We start from the raw sequence: 21,567 nt of genomic DNA, 5'->3' as shown, positions 1-21,567 counted from the left end.
TTAGAAAAGCATCCAATCTTGATTTTAAAAGTGTCAGTGATGGAAATTACACATGACCTTTGGTAAGTTGTTCCAATGGTTAATTACTCTGTTAAAAACGTACACCTTATTTCCAGTCTACATTTGTCTAGCTTCAATATCCAGCCACTGGATCAGGTCAGACCTTTCTCTGCTAGACAGAAGAGCCCGTTAGCAAATATTTGCTCCCCAGGTAGATACTTACAGACTGTGATCAAATCACCCCTGAACCTTCTCTTTGTTAAGCTAAACAGATTGAGCTCCTTGAGTCTATTACTATAAGGCAGGTTTTCTAATCCTTTAATCATCCTTGTGGCTCTTCTCTGAACTGTCTCCAATTTATCAACATCCTCAACAGGGCTGGCTCCAGCGTTCTTGCCGCCCCACATGGCAGGGGAAAAAAAAAAGCCGTGACCGCCGCCGCTTCATCCTTCGGCCGCCCCTTTGTGTTGGCCACCCCAAGCACCTGCTTGCTGTGCTGGTGCCTGGAGCCGGCCCTGATCCTCAGCCTCCTTTTTGAATTGTGGAAACCAAAACTGGACCCAGTTTTCCATCTATGGTCAACACCAGTGCCAAATACAGAGGTAAAATAACCCTTCTCCTCCTACTCGAGAGTCCCTTGTATATGCATTCCAGGATTGCATTAGCTCTTTGGTCACAGCATCGCACTGGGAGCTTTTGTTTAGCTGATGATCCATCATGACCCCCAAATCTTTTCAGAGTCACTGCTACCCAGGCCAGAGCCCCCATTATGTAAGTGCGACCTACATTCTTTGTTTCTAGATGTATACATTTAAATTTAGCCATGAAAAACCCATACTGTTTGCCTGCACCCAGCTTACCAAGTGATCCAGATCGCTCAGTATCAGTGATTGTCCTTTTTATTATTTCCCACACCCCCAATTTTTGCAATCTGCCAACTTTACCAGTGATGATTTTATGTGTCCTTCCAGGTCATTGGTAAAAATGTTAAATAGCATAGAGCCAAGAACCAATCCTTGTGGGACCTCACTATAAACACATCTGCCTGATGATGATTCCCTGATTACAGTTGAATTTAGAGACCTATCAGTTAGCCAACTTTTAATCCATTTAATGTGTACCATGTTAATTTTATAGTGTTCCAGTATTTTAATCAAAATATTGATTAAAGTCTAAGTATATCACATCAACACTATTACCTTTATCAAGCAAACTTGTAACCTCATCAAAAAGAGATATCAAGTTAGTTTGACAGGATCTATTTTCCATTAATTTATTATCTTCCTGTAATTCTTTATCAATTGAGTCCCATATCAGCCACTATCTTGCCCAGGTTCGATGTCAGGCTGACAGGTCTATAAAGACCCGGGTCATCCCACTTATCCTTTTTAAATATTGGCACAACATTAGCTTTCTTCCAATCTTCTGGAACTTCCCCTGCCCAGGTTTAGGAATGGAGGCAATGGATACATCATGGAAATTAAAGATGGAAAAAGCCTAGAATCACTAGAAGACCCAATTGACCATCTTTCTACAAGCGCAGGATAGTTCTCAAGTGCTCAGTCTCATCCCATTTTAAATGACTCAGACAAATAACCACCAGTCACTTCCCTTCATATCCCTATTCCACAGTCTAATAGCTTTCACCTTGAGGAAATGCTTCCTGACTACATTTCTCCTTCACCTAATTTCATCCCATTAATCCTAGTTATACATGCTTGGGCCACCCCACACAGTGCCTCCCCATCCATACTTCCACAGGGTTATAGCCTGCTTTGTCAGTGTTTGCTCAAGCCATAGAAAACATAGGGCCCGGTCCTGCGGTCCTTACTGAGGCAAACCCCACTTTATAGCAGGATCAGACTCACGCTAAGGAGAAGTGAAATAACAGGCAAGCGTTTGTACAGAGTGATTTGTACTTCTCCCTCCACCCGTCCCCTCCCCCTGTCTATACACACATTCAGAACAGTTTTAAACGGCAGGTTGTCCTTTCTTTTCTCTGTGGAGAGCTCTCCACTGCCAATTTCCATCCCATGAACACAGAGCCGAAACAATACTATTTGTGTTGACCAACAGAAATTTAATCAATGAACAATAATAAACTGGGCAATACTTAATTGCATGCTCCCGTCAGTCAGATGAAAGGATTTACAAAGCAAGGATTTATTTTCAAGCCTTGGCAGTTTTCCCATGGTTACATTCTAAACTGCGGAGTTAGACAGGACAAGAAAACTCTGACATCTGGTTTTCCCTGCGTAGTGGGGTACGTTATAATAAGTCTCTCAGCTGCAGATCTGTATTTTATAGTCTCTGTTTTGCTTCTTGCTCTTACCTAACTCCAGATGAGCATTATACCATAGCAAGGCACACTTTGAGACAGGAGACTTATGTAATAGCAAATTCCATGAGCATTATGATGTTTCCATTGATAAAAAAGGTCAATACAGTCTCATACAGGCTCAGACCAACAAAGGCCAATTTTCGGTACCTACAGGAACCCATTAGCAGGATCAGCATTCATTTAACAGATACCGTCTTTCCAGTGAGTTAAGACAACTCTTTTCCTAGTGTTACACAAGGACCCTCAGACTGTCTTTGCTTACCTGAGCAAAAGGAAGCTTGAAGCAAGGAACAGAAAGCCACAATGGGCCACATTTGCAAACACACTTGTGGAATAAGATGATGGCCAAATATCATCCACTTCACCATGCTGGTTGAAAATGGAGCAAGGTGAAATGTCTGGTCTTTTATTAAGGTATTTGCATTGAAGCCTGCCTGGTTTTGAGTTCACCCATGCTCTCCTCCTCTCATAGAAGATCCATCCAGGATGTTAGCAGATGGCCCTACATGGCAGTCCCCCACAAAACAATGGAGAGAAGAATGGTCCATTCGTCAGTGACAGAAGGAATTAGCAGGCAATTGGTTGTTCAAATCAAGAAGACAACATTAGATAGGGTGGGCAGATGAAGGAGGCCCATGTGGTCGGGTGGAGCTCTTCATTGTCTGGTGAGCTAAGTCTGACTGCAGAGTGATACACCAGGCTCCCTACATCCCCACCCCAGGGGCTGAACACACTGTCGTGGTCTTGACAGCATGGAGGAGGACTGAGCCAAGTGTCAAACTGAGCTCCCATGTGGATTGGTAGCATGCAGAGCTACCTCCAGGCAGAAAACATTTAACTTCCTGGCAGTTATTACAGCACAGACTTTTACAAAACAATAACACTGGTTTAATTTCTCAAGTGGAGAGCTCATAGTAAAGCCAAATTATTAATTATTACTGAAGACAGGTTGTTACTAATTATTTGATGAGTGCCAGCAGCATACTTGGTTTGGTCACAGTTTGGCCATGTCTACTACAAATTTAATAGCACAGGACCTTGAAGAAACGCATGTTAAAAAGCTAGCAGGGTTCCAGCTTTACAAGAATGGAATAATTATTTGTCTTCTGAGGAACCTGCTTAGTTAAATCATTTGTTAGACTGTATGCAATGCTCATCTAGCAATGCAGGCACACTTGTATACTCAGTAATAGGATTTTCCATATGCCTTATCTCATTATGTGGTATTATACGAATGAACTGCGGGCTGTAAGGGAAGTGGCACATTCAGTAATATCTAGATCTGTACTTTCTGTTCAGAGAGGAGGCTCACAGCAGGATTCAAAAAAGAAAGCTCAAATTAAGCATGTTTCTCAGAATAGTTTGCATCAAGCAGTAGTGGGACAAGTCCATATACTGATCACTGCTGGACTCCCCACTGATGGGGTGAATTTTTGGCTATAACTTAGGGGTTAGCTAAGCCCCAGGGCCAACTAATTTTGGCATGTCGGCCACACATCAATTACAGACTGAAATTCTGAACCTTGGAAGCCCCAGGAACAGCTGCTCCCTGCTCCCGGACACTGCTCTGTCAAGCCAGGCGCTACATATTTGCATGTCAGGTTCACTTTGGCGATGAAGCTATTCTTATTTTGGCTTTTCACCACCCCCCCACTCCTCTACCAATCTCCTACCTGCAGAAGAGGAGCAAACAGAAGCAGGCTGGGTAGTTGATTGGTGCACTGGAAGACTATATTTCAAGATTTCATCTTCAGACTTGAGGTTTGGGTATATTCCATGCATGAGCACAGATAGCACAGGGCAGAATCTCCAAACGCAATAATAATAAAATAAATAAAATAATAATAATAATAAAACCACCACCTCAGTCTTATATGGTGCTTTTTATCACTAGATCGCAAAGCGCTTTACCAAGGAAGGCAGTATCAATACCCCTTTTACAGATAGGGAAACTGAGCCACAGAAAGGCAACGTGACTTGCCCAAGGCCACCTAGAAGGTCAGTGTCAGAGCCAGGAATAGCACCCTGGTCTTCTGAATCCCAGTCCAGCGCTCTATCCACTAGGCAACACTGCCTCAGGATGCTGGAAGCAGCACAGTGAGGAGGAAGGTTCGGGTGCTTCTAGACATAGGGACACTGTTTGGGGGAAAGCACCATGAAAAGAACAGGTCTGGGTCCCTCCAAGCAGAGGCTCTGGAGAGCGTACAGAAGGGCAGGGTGGGTTTGAGCACCTTCAAGCACAGCAGTATTAGGGCCAGAACTAGGGGGAAGCCATCTCCAAGAGGAGAGGTTTCAGGGGTGGGACAAGGGCACCCTTAGTGAGCTGGATGTGGGCACCTTTCAGCACAGGGCCATCATAGGCAGCACTATTGACAAGGAAGATCTTTTAAATCAACTGACCCACCTCCAGGCCAGTGTTCTAAGAAAGGGGTCGGGGTGGAGGCTGCCAGTGTGCTATCACCATTAGAAACACCCCCAAAGCACAATGCCCTGGGGGTATTAGCACAGAGCCTGTGGGCAAGAGAAGTGTCTGGGGCACATGGGCATTCAAGAAGGTCAGGAGAGTCACGCTCAGAATGACGCCACATGCCTCTGCTTCCTCCTCAGAGAATCAAGCCCTTCCCTGAGAATATCTGAACAGGGAGTCCATTCAAATAACCACAGAAACCAGTACATCAGAGCTGAAGGAGAAAGCTCTTTCCCTGGAGTGACAGCAGCCATAAAAGCTCCCCTAGCTGAACACTGCGTGCATGCTAATTTGAGGAGAACTTCCAGGAAGGCCTCCCAGGTTGCACAGGCTCCACCTGCTCCCACCATAACACAGTTTGTGTTTGATATTAAGCAGAAGAATTAACAGAACTACAGGGCCCAGAACTGGGAGATCTCTGTCAACAGCGCAAGTAGAGAGGAGACAGCTATGGACAACCGGGGTTGGTGGTCGGACTGGAGCGGGGACAAAGCTTTCTGCTGCGGAGGGGAGAAGAAAGGGGAAAGAATTGACCTCCCACCACAGGCTTGACAGAGTAGTGGGAGGAAACAGGGCTACAACTTTAGCCTTCAAAGCTGAGGCCCCTGTTTAGCAGACACCATCCTCTGACCAAAGAGGGATCCATCCACAAATGCCATTGACCAATGCTAAACTACCCCTTTCTCAGGCAGATTGTCGGCCATTCTCTGCCTCGGGCCCTGAGGTGAGAAGGATTAAAAACAACGCAGGAATCCAAACCAGCTTTCCCACATGAACAGCTCCCACCATTACCATGGGCCTGCTGAATAAAAGGACACAGTTATTTGTAAAGGGCCTTTTCTTCTCCCCACCCCCAATCTGTACTAATCTCCTGCAACAAACATCACCACTGCAGAAGGTAATTTAGAAGAGATGGTGTGCTCCCAAGCTCTCTGCCTCTCTCACCCAGTAATTAAACGCACATCATTGTCTGCCGATCCTGTATCCTTGGGGCAGGAGGAATTGTCATCATCTTAAAGTCATGATTTACAGAGGTAATAATCACTGCACCAGTCTCATTACATGCCAACTTTCTGGAAATTAGGTGATAGATATTCATTAACTTGCCACATGATGCTCACATCTGTCCCTCTGTCACAGCTAACATTTTGGTACCGAGCATGCAAGTTAATCACTGCTTTTGGAAAAAGGCAGCCGCTCTCCCCAAATACGATGGGGGAGAAAGTGTCTCTGAGTGCATTGGGAAAAATCACTTTAAAAATAAATGGTCTTCCAGTTAAAGGAGAGTCCTGACTCACCTCAGAGGCTTCGTGAATATGCAAATGTGTCTCAAGTTAAATGGGCTGCCAGGACTGTACTTTCCAAAGCACGGGGGAAAACAAAGTTTTAATAACTTAGTACAGCTTCTAGGTAGCAAAATGCATGGGGTAAGATATCCTCTTCCTGAAGAAATGCAACCCAAGGCCGCATATGCTGCAGGACTGTCTCTGTGCTCTACCAATATGTGGTGTTCAGTGACCACTCAATGCCCTCAATGCCTTCCAAGAGACCTGCTTTATTTTGTTTTGGATTCCAACTGGAGGAGCATAACATCAAGAGCTTCACAGCACCCCTCCCAGACTCTCTGTCTGGGAAGCTCAGCCCTTAAAGACCACAGTGAACAGGTTGGGCCAGATAAGACTCATAACCTCTGGCTGAGTTATTGAAGTCCTTGTGTCGCCTACTGCAGATTGCTGCTGAGGATTCCATTCCTTCACTCCACAGTGTGCACTGGCTGGCTGGCAAACAATACCCAGCTGCAGCAAACCTCCACACACCATGGTCATGCTATTTTCAAAATACTTTAGCCAGCACAGGGAATCTCCCAACCTGGTGCATAGCCAGGTCTGCTGCCAGGTTTGTGATCCCCTCGCAGGAGTTCCTGGTGCAGAAAGGTGGTGCCTGGGATACTACAGGATGGGACAGGGGTGTGAGGACATGTGGGTGGGGTTTTCCGATAGCCCAGCTATCATCTGGCTGCCATAAGCTCACAGAGACCCCAGCAGCAGTCGTCAAGCAATATCCTAATTTGTGTCAGAAGCCAAACCAGCCTCCTCTCCTATTGCACAAGTCACTTCTCCTTTGATGGTGCACCAGACTCAGCATCAGCGTAGGGATGAATTTAACCCCATGTCTTTTTTTCCTCCCAACCACCATGCATGAGTGACGGTGGAGGGAGTGGGAAGAAACTAGCTGAACCTAGCCAGAGCATTGACAGCAAGAAAAAAGATTTGCCATCGAGAACTCTCCCCGCCACACAGGATGGGAAGAGGAGAGGAGAGATAGAGGTGATGGGGTTCCTAAGAAGAACCTTGCAGCTGACCCTCCCCTAACTCCCAACCCTAAAGCTACCTCTGATCATCATGCATTTGGACTCCAATTACCCTTTATTAGCAGAAATGCTAGAATGGGATTTTTATATCAATCTATTCATTTTCAGGATGACTTAAAAAAAAAAAGAGGGGAGGGTGTGTTTCAGCCCCAAATGGATGAAAATTGTGCTGTATTTTATGGCTCCTATGAACACATTATTTTAAGAAGGGCTATGCTTAGTGGTGACAGGTAGGAGAGAATAAATCCCAAGTTCTCAAGCCCTCAGATGGGCATTTCACTGGGCAGCAATCTATCTGCTGTGGAGTTTTCACATCTTAGTCATCATTAGTTAAATAATAAAAACTGCTTCGCAGCAAAGTTCTTGCCCTGGGAAAAAAAGAAATGCTGATGTTCTCATAACCAGTGTTAGCTTTTGAAAGGGAGGATCTGGCACTGCAGCTCTTTGACAAGGGTTCTGGGTTCACAAGCCATTAAAAAAATAAAAAGCAGTGATGAGTAAATCTACCATCCCAATGGCACAGCAGGTTTGTGCCCATAAATGTACAGAAACCCTTACGCTGGCAAAAATTAGCTTTTCCAACACCACCTCCAACCCCCTTGGCAATTGCATCCTCAGGTAAAATGCATCAACATGGACCACAAAATAAAAGAGTTTCTCGTTCTTCTTATCCCATGCATGTGCAAATGTGCACGGGGCATTACAGGATTGGGGGGCGGAGGGTGTTGAGGTGAAAAATGCTGACACAGAAAAGATCAGAGCATTCCAGGCTCCCCTTACATATGGAATGCTGTATGGGTATAATGTTGTCTAGTGGATAGTGCAGGGGTCTGGGAGTCAGGAGGAGTTCTGTGTTCTCTTTACAAGCTCGCCATTCACTATCTGCATGGCCTAGTGCCTCATCTGTAAGTTGGAACTAATATCTACACACCTTTTTTCCAAGTACTTTAATACCTTTGGGTAAGCAGCATTAAAAGTGCAACATATTATTATATTTGAAAAAGCACTGGTGGCTCAACTAAAATAGTTATTCATATGGCAGTGGTCAGTAACAAATCTATGAACTTAGTAGGGTTAACCATTCTGATAGTATCATTATAGCACTCGTGTTTCCTAAATAATCTGATAAAAGTTATAAGTCTCTTACTTGCATGCTAGCCCTGCTAAACTTGAAATTGTGCTATTCAGACACACCTTTAGAGTTCTGGCAGGATGCCTTGACCCCAGACTTCCTTGGCAGAAATAAAAAGTTTTTTTACACCAATCACTAGCAAAAGCTGAAATGGTTAAATTTCAGGTAACACGGGTATGATCAAATTTTTGCTTTGGTTCCAACTGGTTCCATACATATACTTTCCTGATTACCTTAAATACTAACATTTTGTACTTCCATGGAATTGCACCACCTCAGTAGCTGTAAGTGTATAAAACAGATATCAGGGACTTTAATCTCACAAGTCCCCACAGAGGTAGGTACGTAGCATCGCCCCTGTTTTACAACTGGGAAAAGTTTTATGGCTCAAGGCCTATATATCACAAAAGAAATCTGTGGAAGACGGAGAAATGGAGTCCTGATCTACTGTCCCCTAGCCATTTGCCTCAAGCACAAGACTATCATGTCTAAATAAAATAAGCTCTAGTCATGCTCAAGGAGGAGGAGGTTATGCTGTTAGCCTGTCCCATCCCATTTGAATCCTACTTGGATCACAAGCTTAACTGGCATTTCACTTCTCATTCACGAACACCACAAAAACCTAGCATGTTGAACATAATTCCCTTCTCATTCACGAATGACCTACATCTGGCAATGTTGGTCAGAAAATGTTGGTCAGAACCGAGATGCATGGGCAGAGCTGCAAAAGGAAGTTTGCATAGTGCATATCTGCACTGGGACTGACTCAAAATAGAACTATTATAACCATCTTTTGTATGAGCACTAGTTTCAATTATATTGTTTTAAAGGTCACAAGCAGCTGATCCTGCTAGTGGTTTTAACGCCTCCATGATTGTGCCCTTTGGTACAGTTTTCATTCACCGTATACAAGTAATGCAGATTATTTAATTCCTCATTCCAGTGCATTGTAAAATAAGAGTGTGAGATCTCAGACATAATCAGGGCTTAATTGCACACTGTAAACCTGGTCAGGTCAGGTTAACAATGATTTTATGAAGCTCTCTGTGGCATTTACAGTATATACCACAAAGTCAAGGTTTTTCTTATCTAATAAATGGCCGGTGTGCCTTGTAACTCATACTCGTAAAGAGTATACACACAGCACATGCATGCAAACCAACACAGCAAATCACACATATTTGGATATTATGGGGTTCCTCAAGTATGGCAGTAAAACTGACTATAATTAAAAGTAGTTTCCATCTGAATTAATTTATACAGATAAGGACTCAGGGAGAAAATCATCCCTGGTTTAACCCCAGTGAAGTCAATGCAGTTACTTAGCCTCCTCTCGACATGAACACTAAGTCCCGTTACTGTAAAATGAGCTCTATGTGTGCAGCGAGGTAAAGGGTCTCTAAAGACAAACACAAGCACACGCAGAGACTGGCATGCCCAAGATGAAGGTAACACACCAGAGTGCCTCCTGGTTCCAGATGCAGCAATCCTAGAATCCTTTCTAATTTCAGCCAGTGCTGTTACATAGATTCTGGTTAGGTCAAAAAACTTAGTTTCAAGTCAGCAGAAAAACAGCAGACGTAAACGTGCAACATGTCTATATGAAAAAAAATGTTAAAACCCTGCAATTCTCAACTGGGTCATTGCCACGCTATACCAGTGTCAGGTGGCCCATCGGGAATTCAAGCTTTCAGACACATTAATACAGGCTTGACTGAAGAAGGAATGAAGACAGACAGTTCTTAATGGATTAAAAATTATAGCAGCCCTTGACTTGCTTTGTTGATTTTCTTCATAATCCCCCTGAACTAGAAATTCTGGTTTATTTTCAGTTTGTATAAGGGAGAGCAAGTGCTTTTGCTCTTAATAACTACTTTTAATTAAAATGATTAATAAAAAGGTACCAGTTCACGTAAATTTATTACTTTTACTCCTTTTGAACTCTTTTTTTTCTTTCAAAAAGAGAGTCTATAACACTCAAGATACTAGTAGGATTTTCACCAAGACAGTCCCATTTTTGGCTTCTGCATCCAGGTGCTATTTAGGGTTGCCAGATGCCCGTTTTTTGACCACAAAGTCTGGTTGAAAAGGGGACCTGGCAACCATAAATGGCACCTGAACCAAAAGTCCAGTTCCTGCAGGGCGGGGGGAGGTGCCGGGTCATTAACCTGCGCCAGCCCCAGCTCAGCCAGGGCCGCTTCCTACATGCAGGCAGGCAGGCTCCTTGAGATGATCCAGCGAGTGACGAGGGCGGGAGGGAGAGGAGCGAGTGACGGGGCCTTGGGGGAAGAGGCAGAGCATGGGCAGGGCCTCAGGGACAGGGACGGGACCTTGGGAAAAGAGGTGGAATGGGACAGGGCCTCAGGGGTCCAGTTATCAGCAAGTAGGAAGGTGGCAACACTATGTACTAGTGCCATCTATCTACGTATTTTTATGACCCCCGGAACCGTAGTATCTGAGCACCTCATAATCTTTAATGTATTTATCCTCACAACACCCCTGTGAAGTAGGGACATGCTCTTATCCCCATTTTAAGAATGGCTACCTGACTTGCCCAAGGTCACACAGAAAGGCTATGGTGGACCAGGGAATTGAACCAGCGTCTCTCAAGCACCCCAACCACTGGACCATCCCACCATGTGCTCAGTACTGATAAACTAGACTGTCAACACAGTGAAAACCCTTACAACTGGAAAAACAACATACAGCAGCTTACCAAGCAGCACAAGGACTGAACGGGAATGTAAACTAACCTACTGGAGTCATTACAAGAGATGCTGTGGGTCCTCTCCAACATAAAAGCACTAGAATTTGAATGTTTAGGGAGTTTATTTTCACTACTAAGCCACTGATTTTAAAAGCCCTTTGTAAGGTTATAATGAATGATATTATAATGATGCATATACACCACTGTTTGCTTGGGTTTTTTTGTTTTGTTTTGTTTTTTTTAAAGGACATCATCAAGGACAACAGAACCACTTGAACTCCCTATCCCAGTGATTCTCAAACTTTTGTACTGGTGACCCCTTTCACGTAGCAAGCAGCTGAGTGTGACACCCCTTATATAAATTTAGAATACCCTTTTTTATATATTTAACACCACTATAAATGCTGGAGGCAAAGCGTGGTTTCGGGTGGAAACTGACAGCTCGCGACCCCTCCTGTAACAACCTCGCGACCCCCTGAGGGGTCCTGACCCCCAGTTTGAGAACCCCTTCTCTATCCCTTCCCCCGTCACCCCAAATACTGACTAATCTATTTGTTCCTTAAAGCAAGAGCTGCAACATGGTAGCAGTTAATTTAAACTAATTTCTTGGATGAACCTGAAATAGAAAATGTAGCATGCTGACATGTGCTGCAGTCACAAATACATCAGTCCATCCCTGTGCTCGGCATGCCAGAGCTCTGTACACTTGAGTGCACAGGGGAATCCTGCTCTCTGGGTATCTCACTAGTCTGCCTGCAGTGCTCTAGAGAATGGAGCAGACAGGCCAAGAGAGAGGAGCTGGAGCGAGATGTGCACACATTTGCCAGCACACCAAGACACACGGCCAGCAGGTCTAATTTTAGACCTAACAGCCTTGACAGTGTCTCTTGAAGATGTGTATTGGGCAGACACGTACATAGCTGGAATGGTTGCATTGCAAAATAAATTAACATATAAATAAAACCCAGAGATTTCCAAGAAAGGTACAGAAAATACAGCACATGGAACAGGCTGCTTCTTTGCAAAAGGGTTTACAGGCAAGAGGCGACTGAAGCTAATATTAGGTTTCAGAGTAAAAGCTGTGTTAGTCTGTATCCGCAAAAAGAACAGGAGTACTTGTGGCACCTTAGAGACTAACACATTTATTTGAGCATAAGCTTTTGTGGGCTACAGCACACTTTATCAGATGCTTGCGTGGGCTACAGCCCATGAAAGCTTATGCTCAAATAAATTTGTTAGTCTCTAAGGTGCCACAAGTACTCCAGTTCTTTTTGAAGCTAATGTAGAAATGATGGACCAAATTCAGCCCTGGTGTGAGTGGGTGCCACTCCCATTGACCTCCATATGAGCTGCACTCGCTGAAACCAGATCTCAAATGGTATGGAGATCTGTGAGCTTACCCTCTCCTCCCTCCTTTCCTTTGGAGGAAAGGGTTTTTTACTAAATGTCATCAATGATACAGCATCAAATAGAATAATGCAAAAAAGAAGTCTTCTTCAAGCACTACTTTTTCAAGACACCTCACACTAGTTTTGCAAGTAACAGATTTGGGAAGGGGACAGTAGATTGCACACAAATCTTAATAAATAGAACTACACCAGGGATTATCACATAGTTTGATAACATCAAGCCCCATCTTAATAGAAAGATTATTTTGTGGGCATCTCCCCTCCCATCCACAGTCAGATGAAGCACCACCTCTTCCATTTGTACTTGCATAATGTACCTGCAAGGACAGCAATTGCTAATACAGGAATGTGGTATTAGGAAAGTATTTCATCCATATTTAAGCTGTCTTTAATGTGATGTAGCAGCTGGGAGAGAAGAGAAGCATCTTCACCAGGTGACAAGCTGGCCCTCCACAGACTACCAGCGAGTTTTGGAAACCACTGGACTAGAGTGTATGCAAGAGGGGAACAACGCTACACTTGCCCTGGGGAGATGGACTAGATTATCCAATAGGACTTTTCTACCTCTAATTTCCATGATTCTATGAATAGACTATTTTCACCTGCCAGAGCTTGTGGGACAAACCACACCCAGTAGTTAAAGTACTAGTTTGGGCAATATTAATTGTTCCATACGAAAAGGCTTGTCAGTCTCGGACTGCAATTCTGCACAAGGTTGGCACCAAGCGCATCTTCTAAATGAGCAACATTCCGTTCACTTTCTGATTAGCCTGGGGGTAGGGGTGGGAAAGGAGCAGGGTGTCTGGTATATTCACACACTAATGCATGTATCAGAGGGGTAGCCGTGTTAGTCTGGATCTGTAAAAGCAACAGAGAATCCTGTGGCACCTTATAGACTAACAGACGTTTTGCAGCATGAGCTTTCGTGGGTGAATACCCACTTCTTCAGATGCAAGTCTTGCATCTGAAGAAGTGGGTATTCACCCACGAAAGCTCATGCTGCAAAACGTCTGTTAGTCTATAAGGTGCCACAGGATTCTTTGTTGCTTTTACACTAATGCATGATGGGTCAGATTTTCAAAAGAGCTCTGGGCCAGATTTTCAAGCTTTCAGCACCCACAGTTGGGGGCAGATTTTCAAAACTCCTACAAAAATTTCCTAAAGGGAAAAGAAATATAAATTGTTCCAATATTAACTCTTGTTATCAGACAAAGACAAAATAAATTTGCTTGCGAGCTGGAAAAACAGTGCTACAAGTAACTCTTGGCTGAGAAATGCCTTACCGTTGTGGAGTCAGGTTTTTCCTTGAGGATTAAATTTAGGTTTGTGGGAATTTAGTACAGCGGAACCTCACTAATTCACAGAGCCCATAATTTGCACACAAAACAGCAGAGAGGTATCATGAGGTCTCGTGTTACCAAAACTTCATTCCTTTGGCAAAATATATTACAGAACATTTACTAGTAGGAAGGCTCATATATCATTCAAACTAAAGTACATGCATCCAGCGAGTGAATAAAGTACATTTTGTGCTGCATTATCCTGAGTATCCTGAGTTTTTATTAGGGTTACCGTCTTTGTTTAACTACTAATTTGCAAAATTAAGACATTCACAATGCTCTCTGTAATCTGTATTGCAAATTAGTAGGAGTCTAACCAGCATTCTCAATTACAAAAATTTTACCGCAATTTCAGGGATGAGAAAATGTGAAAAATGCACGGGCAAAGTATTTCACGTTAAGGGAGTTTTTTGAATTACAACCCAGCAGCTGAACAGCTCATACAAAAGGGGACTGAGTGAGACGGAGACTGAATGTTGGCATTCAGTGCCAAGATCTATGACTCAAGTAGTTTAAACAGATCATAAAATAAAATGGCTCTTGGGAGTACAAATTTTGTTAGAACAATCACTTCTGGAGCCAGAGGATCCACTACATGTCTGAACTCAGTCCAACAAGGTCCTTCAAGGATTCCTTCAAGAAGCTCACCTTTCCCCATTAGGGTGTGGGCTAAAAGGATGAAAGGCAGGCCTGCAATTATCATATTGGATCCAGAAACATATAAGCAAGAGTGTGAAATCAGTCAGGAGAAGACAGGCCCTGTTGGAAAAATTGTACAGCTGTGTAGATATATTTGACTACAGAGACCTGCAACATGTATGCAGAATGTTCTTCACTAACCTTAGAGCCGACAAGGGCTGTGAGCTATGAGGATACTTCACTCTTGTCCCCCATAATTGCTTTCATTCATAGGAGGTGGGTATAATAGGCCAAGGGAGGCTATGCCTCCCCTGGCGCAGCTGCCACTGACCTGCCTCCGTGGTGACCCCCTGGCCCGTGGTGGCCCTGCCTGTGCTCCGCCCCTTGCCCTAGGCCCCCACTGTCTGCAGCTGCATGGTCAGTCCCTCCTCTCCTCCACTCCACCCCTGCCCTTCAGAGATCCCTGCCGCCCACCACATCCCTCCTCAACCGCTCTCCCCTGTGAGACCCCCCCAACCTGCCATGTACCTCCTCACCTACATGCCCCTTCCCCACAAAGCTACCCAAGTCCCTCCTCACCCCTCTCTCCCCGGAAGCCGGCAAAGACTCAGCTCCGGCCAGAGGCCTGGAGCTCAGGGCTCGGACCAGCCAACAGCCTGGGGTGGCTTGGACCAGTGCTTGAGCCGGCCTGGGGGTCAGGTGGGTGCTCGGGCCAGTGCTCAGGCCAGCGCAGGGGTCCGGCAGGTGCTCTGGACAGTGCTTGGGCCAGCCGGGGATTGAGGCAGTTCAGACGGGGCTCCTCTGGCCACGGTGGCGAAGCGTGGCTCTGGTGGGCAAGGGGGGGGATGGAAGGGGTGGCGTAGGAGAGGGGTCTCAGGTGAAAGGGCCAGGGCCAGGTGGCTAGCCTCCCCGAAGCGGGGTTTCATCCACCTCCCATGCTTTCATGGTTATGAAGACATGTCACTACTGCAATATCCAAGCATGTAGCATATAATGAAGTATTACAATAGCAGCTATGAGTATGTTTACACCACAACTGGGAGCGAGCTTCCCAGAACAGGTAGACAGACTTGTGCTAGTGGGGCTTGAGCTAGCACGGTAGAAATAGCAGCATGGATGTTGCAGCTTAGATAGCAGCTTGGACTCACAAGCCCACCTAATCCCCTGGGTCTGAGCTCAGGTGCCAAGCCCGAGTCTCCGTTGTAGCCACAACATCCACAATGCTAGCGCGAGTCTGTCTACCTGGGCTGGAAGGCTCACTCCCAGCTGTAGTGTAGACAGAGCCCAGAGGTCACCCAACCAAGTGTGAAGCCCCTGCCCTGATGTGCTTACAACCTAAATAAACAAAATAGACTAAAAGAAGTATTGTTATTCCCACTTCACAATTGGCTAGCTGACACTCAGAGAGGTTAAGTGAGTTGCCCAAGCTTACATAGGGAATCTGATCGAGCCAGGAACAGATCCCACGTATCCAAGTCCAAAACCTTAACCACCAGGCTTGTTGAACACCGTGGCTTGGCTTGACCAGATTACATATGCCAAATAAATAAATACCACAAGGCCATCCTTCCTCTCCAATGCTGTGACAAGGCTTAGGTTAAGAGCAACTCACACATTGCAGATACAAAGATATAAAGCCTAGATCCCAAAGTCTTTACACAGGCAAAACTTCTGCTGACTTATGGCCCATGGGAGGCAAACATACCATGCCTCCCACCAGCAGCACAACTTCAGAAGAGTGACTTAGGCCATGTCTACACATACATAACTGCAGCAGCCAGCTACACCAGTATAGCTGTGCCTCTGCAGCATGTCTTCACTAGACGCTCTATGTCGATGGGACAGAGCTTTCCCATCGGCATTAAAAAACCACCCCGCATGAGCGGCATAGGCTATGTCAGCGGGAGAAGCTCTCCCGCCGACATAGCGCTGTGCACACTAGCACTTATGTCGGTGTAACTTAAGTCGCTTGGGGGTGAAATATTCACATCCCTGAGCAACATAAGTTTTGCCAATATAGGCAGTAGTGTAGACACGGCCTAAGAAAGCCCAAGAAAGCCCAGGTAGTAGGCTGAGTGAGTTGGAAGTCATGGGTTAGATGGAGTTAAACATAGATCACGTCTCCCTCCTCCAAGGGTACGTCTTCACTACCGGCCGTATCGGCGGGTAGCAATCGATTTCTCGGGGATCGATATATCGCATCTCATCTAGACGCGATATATCGATCCCCGAACGCGCTCCTGTCGACTCCGGAACTCCACCAACGCGAACGGCAGTAGCAGAGTTGACATGGTGAGCCGCGGACGTCGATCCCGCGCCGTGAGGACGGTAAGTAATTCGATCTAAGGTACTTCGACTTCAGCTACGCTATTCACGTAGCTGAAGTTGCGTATCTTAGATCGATCCCCCCCCCCCCGTGTAGACCAGCCCCAAGAGTAAAAAACCCAAACACCTGAATACCAGTGATCACTCTAGCAGCCCTTGCCCCGGCACCTCCTTCTGTTCATGACTGATGCCTGTCTGTAAGGGCAGCAATGTTCTAAGCTGTCACCAACCTAACGATTCTCCTCCATTAGCACAGTCACAGGCTGGGAACCCAGAGACTGCTGTTGCCTGCTGCCAAGTAACTGTGACAATATGTTTATCAAAAAAAGAAAAAATGTTTGTGCACAGAGTCAAATGGCTGAATTCTATTGCGCTGGAGTCACTCCAGCCAACAATGCACTTCTGTTAACATTGGCATGCCTGAATGCTCCACTCTTCAGTGTTTCATACCCTCTCGTGTACATGAAATGCTGGAGGGAATGGCCTCCTAGGATGGAAATCTGCAGGGTGAAGTCCTGGCTCCACTGAAGTTGATGGCAAAACTCCCAGGATTCACCCAAAAAGTTAAAACCTTTGTGTATTTAACTGAACTCCAATATCACAGGTAAGCACAACTAATTTTTGTGTGATCTGGTAAAAGGGCCAAATTCTGCTCACAGCTATGCTGAAACCAATGGAGTTCAGTTTTCCCAACCTCAAACATTCAAAAAAATCATGCATTGGTCCCCCAAAAATCACTAGATTGGCTCCAAACTCATGAGATTTTAAAAAATACTACAACAATTTGGGCCTTTGATTTGTTTTCTGATGTTTAAGCCTTTAAGGTTCACATTTTCTAGCTTTTCTCCACCACCATGAGACTGACTTAAAAAAAAAATTCTCACATTCACATGCTTCCAAGAGTCTGGGCTTATCAGAAAAGCACCAAAGATTGCAAGACTCAAGATAAAATTGTGAGAGTTGGCAGAACTGGGAATCTCTCTTGACTGATGAAGAGAATTTGGCCCAATATTGCTATTTAAATCTTTCATTGTTTCTCACAGATATCTTCTCAGCACTGTTGCCTCTTGGAAACGTCAAGTACATATACAGTAATAATTACTAACGGCCAGATTCTGATACGTACTATTCAAAGTAGGTAAGGCTAACTCCAAAGACAGTTCCATTGAAGTCAATGGAACTGCACATGGAGTCAACTGCCGCTCTTGCAGAGTTAGGGCATCAGAATCTGGTCCTAAATCTAAACATTTATTAATAATAATAAATATTTGTACTATGCCTAGCACCTAGGAGCCCCCAAACTTGGATCAGGGCTCCACTGTACCATGTGCTGTATAAATTCCAAGATACAGAGTCAAGAAGTTTTGTCAAGTCAATAGGGGAAGATGAAAAAATGAAATGTATGTATTAAAGTTCTAAGCACCAAAGACTGTTCATTCAGTCAAATGAGGAAGTCATGAATATTTTACTTTAAAAAAAATACTGAAAAAAACCTTGTTTTCACATTTGTAAAGTCACCTCTGAAGTTTTTGGGGCATCAGAGTAAAGTTCTTTCACTCACTATCTGGGCGGTTTATCTGTATTTTCCGGTCAATGTTGTCCCCTGATAGCAGTACACATCAGGCACTGCACTCTCACTTATCTAAACCCCTGTTTTTCCCTAGGTTTCAGATGTTTTCAGAAACATTTTAGAGAAACCTGGGCTTGTACTTCATGCCCTGAGCTTGTTATAATTAAGAAGAGGTTATCTGAGTGCTCACGTTCTTCCAGACAAGTTCACACACCCCGAAATCAGATGGAGGAAATTACTAGGTTGTGAAACATGCTGGAAAAGACTTGTGTTAATTATTAAAACGACAGTCGTTAATTTCCGATCCTTAATAATTCAATTTCATTACACAGGAGATAAAACTGTCAGACTGCAGACCATAGACTTTTTTTTTTTTTAAATCAGCACAGGACCACAATGATTTACTATATTGCCCTCCATCCAAACAACAGCCACACCTTAGAAAACTTATATAGTTGCAAGCAATGAAAGTGGCACTGAACTGTGAGCGGTTTCAGTAGTGAACTATGCAAACGGCCCCGTTAGAAGCAGGTGATGACAGCAGCTTTTCTTCAATTTAATCGTTATTTTTTTAAAAGACATAACCCCATCATCCTCTCTCAAATCCTTTTGTTCAGCAAACAATGGGCCCTGCACAGATGGCACTGACTTGTGAAACAAACTGTTCCAGCTCATTGTTCATCCTAGCCATGAACAGCAGGAATCAAGGGGATGAGAGAGTGGAAGCATGGACCGTACAGCCACAAATTATCACTCAATAGGCATCAGCGCTACCCCTCAGAACGGTCACAGTCTCTTCTCTCTCAGGTCTATTTACAGGGAGCAGGAAGGAAAGGATGTTCACATGCCCTCAAAAAGCTCATACACCAGAAAATAGTTACATTAATCACCACAACTACAAAATAGCACCTTTACTCTGGGTTATGTGTTTCGTCTCTAGACACAACAGGAGTCCATCCGACTGCTCATACAAATCATTGCCTCCTTCCAAGCCAATCAGAGCACTTTGCTCACCAGTATTCCCAGCATGCTTATCTTGTTGCCAGTGCTGCTGAAAATGGAATGCAAAGTTTTTACAGGCATCTTTTGGGGGGCAGGAAGGAGGGTCGTGGAGGAAAGAGATGCAAATAAATCCTCATCCCTTTTCACTCACTTACCCCCTCTCCATAAAATCAATGGAGTTAAACTCCATAGACCATTTATGAAATGTTAAAAAATGGTTTCTGGTAAACAGAAACCTATCATCAACAAAGATCATGTCAGGGGCAAGCGTGACCTCGTGCTGACAGTGATAGAGATTAGCTCTACTGGGTTTTCAGTTCTCGTACCCTCCCATCTGGAGGAGAAGCACCTTCAGTGGTGCATTTAAATTGAGAGAGAGAAAAAGAGAGAAATCTATACTCCTTTTATTGGTGATGCAGTTGTGAAATTCAGTAAATGGATAATCACATTAATATAAAAACAAAAAGGAAAGGAAAAGCCTGTGGCAAGACTAATATTAATACCCAGCCATGTCACTCTCAGTTAGGTTCATATCTAATGAGCACGTTTTCTCCTTGCACTGTCCACTAATGCTATAAGCACTGTCCAATGAAAAATAATCAAATTCTGCTTCTGGAAAGCAAATGATCTGGACCGGTAAATTTGGATCCAACCAATTCTGAACATTTTTTAATGGACCAAGTAGGGCTTCTGCCAATTATAGCCAGAGATGCTGGAAAATGTCTGCTTTATCCACCTGAACTTGAATATTACAGCTTCACAAAATGTCCAAATACAAAGATGCACATGCATCATTCACACACTGCTGCTACCATGTGGCTTTCTGTTACTATTACTACAAAAAATAAATCTTCCTCCACACCATCTCTGCCCTTTCAGTTGGCAGCCAGTCAGCACTTAATACCATGTTTACATACACGTCCCATCTTTCAAGATGTGCAACTGTTTCACCTCTTGTAACCAACAGTATATTCCAAGGGTCATTAGGAGAAATATAATTACACCCTGTTTTACTCACGTTGTCTAAGGCTGGGATACGAGATTTCCAACAGGATTGTCCTAACTTTGAACAAAAAACCTCCAACACACCCCTAAAAAATACCTTCCCCATAAAGCTTTAATGACTGATGTTTTCCTAAAGGGAAAGATGACCCCCATTATGGTTCTGTTTGTAGTCTTTCCAAAATAATCAGTTCAGGGCTTAATCTCACCCATGCTAGGCTCCAGGAGCGGAGGTTCTCACAAGCATCATGGGGCTCTTTCATGAGAGCTATTTACAATTCTTGGGTAAGAGTTACTCTCCCACAGCTATCCAATGCCACAATATACTTTTCCCCTCTTTTTCATATCCAAAGCGGGCTAGGGTGACCAGATGTCCCGATTTTATAGGAACAGTACCGATTTTTGGGTCTTTTTCTTACATAGGCTCCCATTACCCCCCACCCCCGTCCCAATTTTTCACATTTGCTGTCTGGTCACCCTAAGGAGCGGTCTCAGAGCCATGATAATCTCACTCTTGAAGACATTGGGATGCTGCACTAAACATGTTCAGGAAGCCTTCTATCTATCTAAACATACGGTTGGGTTCTTCCCTGGCAAGACAACAGTAGTCTGCCAGGAATAACCACAGCCTAATGTCTTGCAGATTCTGTAACTGGCCTGCTTCAGTCAAATGTGGGATTTAGACCAGTCATTTGTTTCTACTTGCCCTAGTGGAGACAGGATGGTAAAATCAAGAGCTGTCAAAACCTCACCCAGGCTCATGTTAGCCAGTACAGACCTGTCGAGCAGGGAGCAACAACAAATGGATCTCAAATATTAAATGGACCCCACAGATGCCCCCCATCCTCAACAGAATCTATTAATCCATCTCCTTCCAACACTGCTAAAGTATCACATCTTCAAACCAAGGATCCCAAAATGATAGACAAGCTTTACACTCTCCACCTCCAATCCAGCAGTTGGATCGAATGGGGGCAGGAGGAGGGCGGAATTGACATTTTCCCCAAAACTGTTTTTCCTTTTTTCCATCTCCTCTGCTTGTCACTCATTTTAAAATGCCATGGGCAGGGGCAGCTCTAGCTTTTTTGCCGCCCCAAGCACGGCAGTCAGGCAGCCTTCGGCAGCATGCCTGCGGGAGGTCCCCAGTCCCGCGGATTTGGCGGCTTGCCTGCGGGAGGTCTGTCAGTCCCGCGGCTTTGGCATACCCGGGACTGGCGGACCTCCCGCAGGCAAGATGCTGAAGGCTGCCTGACTGCCACCCT

General features: G+C 44.6%; 1 protein-coding gene and 1 long non-coding RNA gene across 4 annotated transcripts in view; both read right to left on the bottom strand.

The window, feature by feature from the left end:
• Positions 1–21,567, bottom strand: part of CCDC85C (coiled-coil domain containing 85C) — a 158,083-nt gene that overhangs the window by 88,992 nt on the left and 47,524 nt on the right. The window lies entirely within an intron of this gene.
• Positions 1–21,567, bottom strand: part of LOC120404868 — a 54,406-nt gene that overhangs the window by 748 nt on the left and 32,091 nt on the right. The gene's annotated exons all lie outside the window — the stretch shown is intronic.

This window comes from Mauremys reevesii, linkage group 4 (genome assembly GCF_016161935.1).
Source record: "Mauremys reevesii isolate NIE-2019 linkage group 4, ASM1616193v1, whole genome shotgun sequence".
Classification (NCBI taxonomy): Eukaryota; Metazoa; Chordata; order Testudines; family Geoemydidae; genus Mauremys; species Mauremys reevesii.
Note: the sequence above shows the minus strand (reverse complement) of the source record. Positions and strands in the feature narration are given on the sequence as shown.